Consider the following 9,135-nt stretch of genomic DNA (forward strand, 5'->3'; position numbering starts at 1 on the left):
GAATAAGCAAAATAAACTTATTTTGTTCTGGAATTCCTCAGGAATCAACTTTCTAATTTAAATCATTGAGCTCAAAATCTATATAAACCCCTTTTCTCCATGAATTCCGCTTTATATCTGATTAAAAACCAGCAATTTATTTCACCATCATGTATTTAATTACATCGTCAAATGTTACATCGTCAAAACGCCAAATGCAACGCCATAACTCTCCAACAAGTTCATTGACACTGAATACATGCACGAAATCTAATATTGTTGAAATATTATCTTACGTTTTTGTAAGTTAAAATTTTTCACTGATTTATTCCGAATTCTTTTAGGATATGTCATGATTCTAAGCCTAAATAAGCTAAGAAAACGCTCTTCACAAAATGACAAAGACATAAAATGTTTAAGACAAGATTAAAAAGATTAATGGATATACGTAACTTAAAGAGTTAAAAAAAAAAAGAATTAAAAGCTAAGAAATATTCAAAGATAAGCTTATTGAATCTTAAAACATATAAATAAATTCTTTGCTGGTATTTTAAAGGTGGACACAAAAAATTAATTCTTTGATAAATAGATTTAAATATTAAAACATAAACAGTTTTCACTTTCACTTATTTCTTAGAGTGTAATTTCTTTACTTAAATAAAAGGAATTATTACATTTTATTAATTTTTATTCTTGCATTCGTATTCTTATCGTCTTAAACTAAGAAAATCATTTTATGCAACTTATTGTTCTTTTTGAATGTCATAGATGGATTTAAAAAAACAATCAGATTATGTTATGTACAATTTTATTGGATATTTAAAATGAAAATAATCTCTCGAGAATTTTAATGTTGACTGTTGTTAATAGAAGGTCACTGTTATTGAAACAATTATTTCTTGATAGAGGATGATGCAGAACATTTTTTTTTTTATTATTATTATTTTTTTTTTAGATTTCTAGGAATTTTATCTAAGCCTCTATAACTACTTAAAATTTTTATATAATATATTTGTCATGCGACTCTTTTCCAAGAAATATTTTTGTATGTTGACTTCCTTTTATACTTTCCCATATACGAAAAGAAAATACTTTAATCGTCAAAAAATTCGATTTCTAAATTTCAATTAAAGCTTTAAGCGTTACTTTACGGCATTTATACACGTCTATGAAAATGATATTTGGTATATGAACACTGTATTAAAATTTAAAAATATGTCAAATTTTGACTGAACTTTATTGAAAGAAATTCTATCTAACCTTTTGTTGTAGTAAAACAAGCAGGATATACGAAATCTTATGTATGGTTTTAGAATTATATATTTGTATCAGATTTTTTTTAATTCGGTCTATAAATAATCAACAATTAATCAATCATTTTACACGAGACAATGAGAATGCGAGGATTTAAAGATCTAACATTGTCATATACCAGCCATAGGGGTCTCCCTAAAACTTTCTCGCTTTTTTGCCTTTTGGTGAATCACATCTTTGTCTTATAAATGCATTATTAATCGCATGCTATTGGCGAATAATAGTTGCGAAAGTACCTATTAGCGTACGATCTTTGGCGGTGCCCATCTCACTTAATTGCAGGAATGTGGTTAATACACAAATACCAGAAAACTAAATATGCCTATTGACGCCTTTCTTTCCAACCAATTAAAATCAGTTGGTTACATTATTTTGTTACAAGTTATATTATTTTGTAGTTACAAAATAATATACCAAATTGCACATATTTAAGTTACTACGGTTTCGAGCTATAGCCTTTACATGTTTGTGAAAATGCAGTCTAATAGACGTTAAACTCCTTAATTGATATTGTTCCAAATCTGACACATATCTACAAATGAATTGCTACTAAATTTTAACCAACGAACTTATCTATTTGTGTACTAAATTTTATCCAACGAACTCTCTTTTTTTTTTTTTTGTAGTTTCTGTGTTAATTTATAATCATACAATCGATGGACAGACCATCTCAAAATGAATTTCGTTCGGAACTTGATTGAAATCTATAAAATTGGAGTAAAAAAAACACATGTCAAATTTCATGAGTCAAGTTTACAGACAGAGAAACAAGCATAATTCAAAAAAAAATCGGACTCAAGGAGATTTAAAATATGGAAATTCCTCGAAATTTCGAGTTTGAATTTTTTGACGATTGTATATTTCCTTTTTATAGACTTCATATACGAAAAATTAATAAGATTGTTGCAAGTTAAAACTATCTTTTTGAGTCAATTGAATCCATATTGATATGTTTGGGAATAAGAAAAATCAGAAATGCAGAATACTGTCTCTGTTGCCATTTCCATCACTTAACCAAATTCAAAAATTTGGAAGCTCATCAATAAATAATTTTTAGCTAGTCCGATTTTCGTACATTTCACCTAATTACAAACCTTTTATATATTCCTCATATATTATACGGATCTCATATTTATATTCAGTTTGAAACTATGTAGTGATTCCTCAAATAATTATAATAATAATCCCGGCTTTTAAAGAAAATAATATTATGACATGCTTAATTACTACTTCAATATTAATTTCAAATAACTCACACGGAGATTTTAAAAATCACTGAAAAATATTAACACTAAAGAAATAAAATACAAAATAAAAATATAAACATGCGAATTCCTCAATTATTAACTTGCTATCTCTCCAAGAAGCAAGCTCTACGAAAACGCTTCTCATCAACATTTTAGTATTATTCGAGGAAAAATTCGAATCACTGCTACTATATTGTCAGTTTTATTCCTCAACCACAAATCGATACAAAAGATCCTTTTTGTGTTCAATTCAGTGTAGCGTAAAGAACTTTTTATGCAGTATTGTGTTTGAATCATCTGATGTGGAATTTTCGCTGAATCAGCGAATATACGCCCAATGCAAAAGCCTTGTTTAAAGAGCCATCAAGCCTAATTAACATGGCTGTAAGGAAGAACACGTACTTGCAACTTCCTATTGAGAATAATAAATCGGGAAAAAGAAGTTATAAAGAATAAATATGTTCTTCAGAATACATTCTTTGACAGAAGATAAAAAAAAAAAAAAAAAAAAAAAAAAATCTTTTTCTTGCTGTGGAATTAATTTTTGTTATTTCTTCACGAATAAAAAAAAAATCTTGGAATCCTTTTAACTAAAATTTTCTCGTAAAAAAATTTTAAAACTCACGCTATTTCCACTGCAAAAAGTACTTCAGTAAAAAAATCGCATCCTTCCTCCTCGTAACGTTATATAAGATAAAATTTCATATGTTGGTGAGCATCAATTCATAAAAAAATTTCATTTAATAAGAAAGGGGGTAATATATTCGGTTACATCCTTTTTAATAAACAAAATGTACATTGAAACTTTTTTTAATAAATATATCATATTTTGCGACAAAAATAAATAAAAACTAAATTATTTCAAACTGCAATCATTAATCATACGTTAAAGAGATAAAAATTAACAGGAAATTGGATATAACTTTTTAATTAATTCATTTCAAATGGAAGAAATTTTGAATAAAAACCATTGTTTTAGAAGGAATATAAAGCTAAAACATTTTGGAATAAAATAATGAAAGCAAATACCACATTTTTTTCCACAAATTTCTAATAAATTCTCTATTTTCATTAAAAAAATCTGAGAAAAATAGTTTCAGCTAAAAAACATTTTATCTTTTTATTACTAAAATCATGGTGTATCCAATTCGAACGGATTAATCTTTGAAATTTTAAACCAATAATGACTGATTTTTTTTTCCCATTTTAACTGTAAAATAAAAATGTCTACATATAAAATGTATGCGAACAAAAAAGTCCTAATTAATCCTTTATCCTTTGTTTGACTAATAACAAATAATGAAATTTTTTTAAACGCTTCTTAAAAACATTTTTTAAAAAAGATGATTCTAATTTTTAAAAAAAATCTAATGGAATGCTTTTATTTATTTTTTGCATGAATAATTACTACATTAATAAACAATTTGAAAGATGAATTATTGATATGAACGGAAGAAAAAGTTATCATGGTCGCTTTGTTTTTGCTAATTTTGTTATTATTATTGTATTTAAACATGCTATATTCGATCAGATTTCAATAAAAACTATAATTAATATACTATCCGCATTAATTCGAAAATAAGTACTGATACAAACAACTTTAGAGAAAAAAAATTACTCTCCAGTTTTGCAAATTACAAAAAAGAATCATACGTAGATTTTTGCTTTATTATTATAAACGTAAATTAAAAAAAAAGAAAACTTAAGATAGCATCTCCCGCGCAAATACAATCTAATTGCAACTACTGAGAAATTTGTTAGAATATTCATTAACTGCGTGTTACGTATCAAGTAGAACGCAAAAACAATCATTGCCCTCTAGACTATGAGGGGGGGGGGGAGGGGAGGGCATTTTCAAAGTACAGATTACATAATGATATTTATATCGTCAAGGTCCAATTAAAAATTCAGATAGTGTCTTCTTTTCGTCGTCTATGTCCTCAAATATGATTGTAAAAGTGTTCCATTCGAAGGGCTACGTATCCTAATTCTAACGCGCAATTATTACTGTCTGCTATGACACGTCATTCCTTGGTTGATAAATTAATTCGCTCGCTTCTATTAAATGTCAATATTTTCTTTGACGAATTGATCTTCTACAAGGACAGGTGGTTGTAGATAAAATTCTCTTTTATTACCGTCGCAAGAGGGTAAAAAAAAAAAAAAAAAATTATTACGTAACTTATAACACGATGGTTTGGCTTGATGGTGTTCACTTTCTACGGAGCCTGAATTATTCAACAAGTGAAAAAGATGTTTGAGTAGAATTTTCAATTCTCTCTCCTCGTAGCACTTTTTATATCGCATAATATGAATGAACGCAGTTCATATACATGATGGAGATATGAAACCTCGACCTTTAAGATGATTTTTCAGGCTTTCTTTACTTGACCATGAAATTATTTTTAAGTGCGAAATGAGGAAATAATTCATGAGATATAAAAAAATGCAAATGCTCACAAATTTTAAGCCGCAGGTGTTTTAGCCGGAGTGTCTAAATATCCACGATTAACTGTGACTGTCCTGACGTTCGACTTCTTTCTCCTGCTTTTTTTAACTAATTAATCATATTTTTTAAAAAAAGATTAAACGCGATTAATTTTGATAAATTTTGGCTCCAGAATTTTTTTACCCAACTTTTGAAACATTTAGAATGTCATCACACTAAAAAAATTAATACTAATTAATCAGAAGCCGGAAAGAAAAATTACTCAAATATAACAAAATTCCTAATTTTTTAATCTTTTTCTTTTGTTTACATACTGAGTATCTTCTAATTGTGACCCCAGATAGGTATATTTCGAAAGATTAAATCTAGGATATTCGATAGAATATCCTAATTCTATCTGTTCTAATCTAGAATATCTGTTCAATAGAATAGATTTGAGATAAGTATATTTCGATAGGTTCAGTCAGAAAAATGTTCTAAAAGACGTGAAGAGTTATATTTCATGTTCTTTGAACCAATAAATGTATTGCTGAAAATCAAAATCTTAGACACGAACCAAATTCTTAGACAGTTTTTTTTTAATCATTTTAGTTATATTTAATGAAATATTCATGGAACCCAAACATTTTAAGAAAAAAAGTTCCACTCTTCTGCGACCAAAACAGACCAAGTTATGACGCTTTGAATATTTCTATCTTAAAGGACTTTAGACTAGTTTAGTGACTACTCAAAAGAGATCATTCAATCAGCGAACCGCCATACGTTTGGCGCAGCATGGCCATGTTTGGCTTTTGTGCCATTAAAATCCAACTCATTCAACAGATTATGTTTCTAGGTGGTCGTTGATTGAATTTCAATAGAACATTTCGAAAAATATCTGACAATCAAAACACGATACATTCTCGAGATGGTCGTTGATTGAGCTAAACTAATGAAATTCATTTTTACAATTCAATAAACAATTTTACTCGGAAAACAATTAACACATTCTAAATTTTTAAGTTTTTACAGTATGTCGTTTCTCGAACCTGTTAGTGCCTTTGTTTCTTCTGTCGAAAAAAAAAATTATACAAAGAATCAAATTCATTCCTCTGCTTTCTTAGTACCTTTTGACATTAAAACTACAGTTACATTTCTAAATATCACTAATACAGTTTTTACAATTGATTTTCTTTCGGTTATTTTCGATAGTAATACCGAGTAACCAAACTGCACTTAGAATGCACTCCAGATCCGTCGCCAAAACATACGTTTTGAAATAGTTAAATCTCTCTCACACAAAGAGTGATTCGCATAGGGAGCAAAACAAAATTAAACCAGCGGGAGTGGTCTTCCCAAAACTTTCTCGCATACTCTCTAACAAATATGTTATCCCAGTGAACGTCTTTCATGGCATTGGCGTACAATAGTTACGAAATATCAACCTTTGGCGTGAATTTAGGATTTTTACTGAATCTATAGTGTCATCATTGGCAAGGTTTTGGCGATTAATCCCTGGCATGAGGTTAATAATATTCAAAAATCAAATTTGTGTTCTAGACGCTTTTTTCCCGTTGACTGAAGCAAAATTTCACACAAATCTACATATGTAGTCACAAAATCCTATACTAAATTTGATACATTTAGATCATCTCATCTTTGAGTTATCGCGTTTAAATATTTCTAAAAGTACAGGTGAGCAGTGTGAATCCGTCTTGGATTTTGCTCAAAATTTGATAGATGTCTAGACTATAGTTGTTAATTTTATCTATCTAGATTTCTATGTTTTGTAATTATCGTATTAACTTATATCTGAACAATCGGAGAAACGAATTCCCACTGAACAGATTTTACTCAAAATTTGATAGAAATCTGCAATTTTGGTGTAAAGACCGTATACCAAATTTCATATGTATAGCTCTAAGCTTTTTTGAGTTATCTTTCACACACAGAGAAAGGCGGACAATTTCCAAAAAAAAATGTATTTTTCGAACTCAGGCAGATCTAAAACGTGGAGATTCGTCAAAATCTCGGAGTGATCACTTTTCGCAGAATGAGTGGCGAGGAGACAATGTGACGTCACATATTGGATTGTCATGTATCAATCTCTGTTCAGCGCTTGTTTGAAGATACCCCCTTATATTAACGTGAAAGAAGTTTTGGACCTGATAGCGTTATCGAATGCGACTCCAAAGATGTGAGCCTGTGAAACTTTAATTAAAGTAGCTGCATCTCTGGCCAAGATTATAAGGCTAGAAGTGGATAGCAATGATAACGATAAGCTGGTGAAAGAACTACCGAAGAACTTATGGGGCTGCATTCTGTATCATAGGAAAAAGCTGCGGAGAAGATTTAGCCAGAAGAGGAAGAAATAATAAACTAAACATCCAGAGAGATTAAAAAGATGCTGAAAGCTTGGGGAGTTATTGCTTCATATGTTGAAAAGCATCACAATAAGGGAGCAGCTATGCAGGCAACAGATTCATTTAATAATAATGCTATGTCTCATTGTCACTAAATTTTGAGGTATATTAAAAGACAAATATTTTTAGACTATTTTCTTGTAAAAAAGCATGAATTAGAAATAAAAAATTACATTATTATAAATTTGTTTGAGTATTCTTTCAAAATGAAATGCATTGTTCGATTTAACATGGATTCCTATGGACAAAATTGTTTTGCTTAACGAATACTTCGCATTACGATTAAGATTGACATTACGATGTTCTTAAGTGACATTCCACTGTATGGATATTCTCAAAAGAAATTACAGAAAAAAATTCTAATGCAACATTTTCTAAATTGATGTTAAGATGGTTGGCGAAAAAGGTGTTAATTAATTCCCCCGTTTCCGTGTCTTCTTAGTGAAATTACTTATTGAATTATTGGGATAATTTTATTAGTTTAGATCAGTCAATGACCTCCTGGAAGATGTGTCGCGACTTGACTGCCAGATCTCCCTTGAGATGATTACTGAAATTCTATCATTTTAGACCAATCAACAACCACCTAGAAATAGAATCCGTTGATTGGATGATCTCCTTTGAGCGGCTGTTAGATTGGTCAGGTATAGAAATATGCAATACATAACTCGGTCAGTTTTGGTCGTAGAATATTGACTTTTTTTTGTTTAAAATTTTGAAAACCAAGAACATAAGCAAGTGTCTAAGAATTTGATTTAGCAATACATTGATTGAACCAAAACATAAAATAGTTTTCATGTCATTTCCAACATTTATCAGACTGAACCTATCAATATATATCAATATTTAATATTTTAGAAAATAATTATTGAATTATTAAAGAAAATATCTAGTATAAAGAAAAGAAAGAAAAATAATGAGGAATTTTGAGATTCCCATGGTCTTGAAACTAATTTCATAATTATTGCATCAAAAGTAATAATTATGAAACTAATTTCATAATTATTGCATCAAAAGTAATAATTATGAAACTAATTTCATAATTATTGCATCTGCTATGCAAGTGGTTTGCTAGCAGAATTGTTAGATTTTGAAGAATAAATTTCACCCATTTAAGTTATAATTTGCAATAGTGAATTAGCATAAGTTAATTTTTTTGAAATTTATACATACAGCCAATTGCAATATTATTTAGATTTTTTTAGGGAGAGGGTAACAATCTATGCATTCAATTATAATATAGATCAATCCTATTAAAGCAATGACTAGAGATGGAGAAAATGTTTGTTATAAGTAAAACCAAATTTATCACTTTTTAAAAACTTGGCATTGATGTGAGTGATGCAAGTAGGGTAGTGGAACGAAAAAATTTCATCAAAAAAAGAAGTTTCTGTCATAATATATAATTAAATTAATTCTATAACATTATAACCAAGTAATTTTGTATTCAAGAATATGAGGATATTCCTGAATATTTCTTTCAACTCATGCAGATTCACTTTTCATTATAAGTACAATTTGCAAAGATTTTAAATTGATAATTTTATAAAATGCTTTACATTATGAAGTTATTTTTATGATTTTTGAGGACACAAATATCCTTAAAGAAAAGCAACCTCTACAAAATAAAAAAATATATAATGCAAGGCTAAGACAACAAATATTTCTATATTTGGAAAACCCATGGTTAATTCATGCTATGCTTTAGCACTTCAACATAATTTCAGAACATATTATACTCAGG

The sequence above is a fragment of the Argiope bruennichi genome, chromosome 10 (genome assembly GCF_947563725.1).
Source record: "Argiope bruennichi chromosome 10, qqArgBrue1.1, whole genome shotgun sequence".
NCBI lineage: Eukaryota > Metazoa > Arthropoda > Arachnida > Araneae > Araneidae > Argiope > Argiope bruennichi.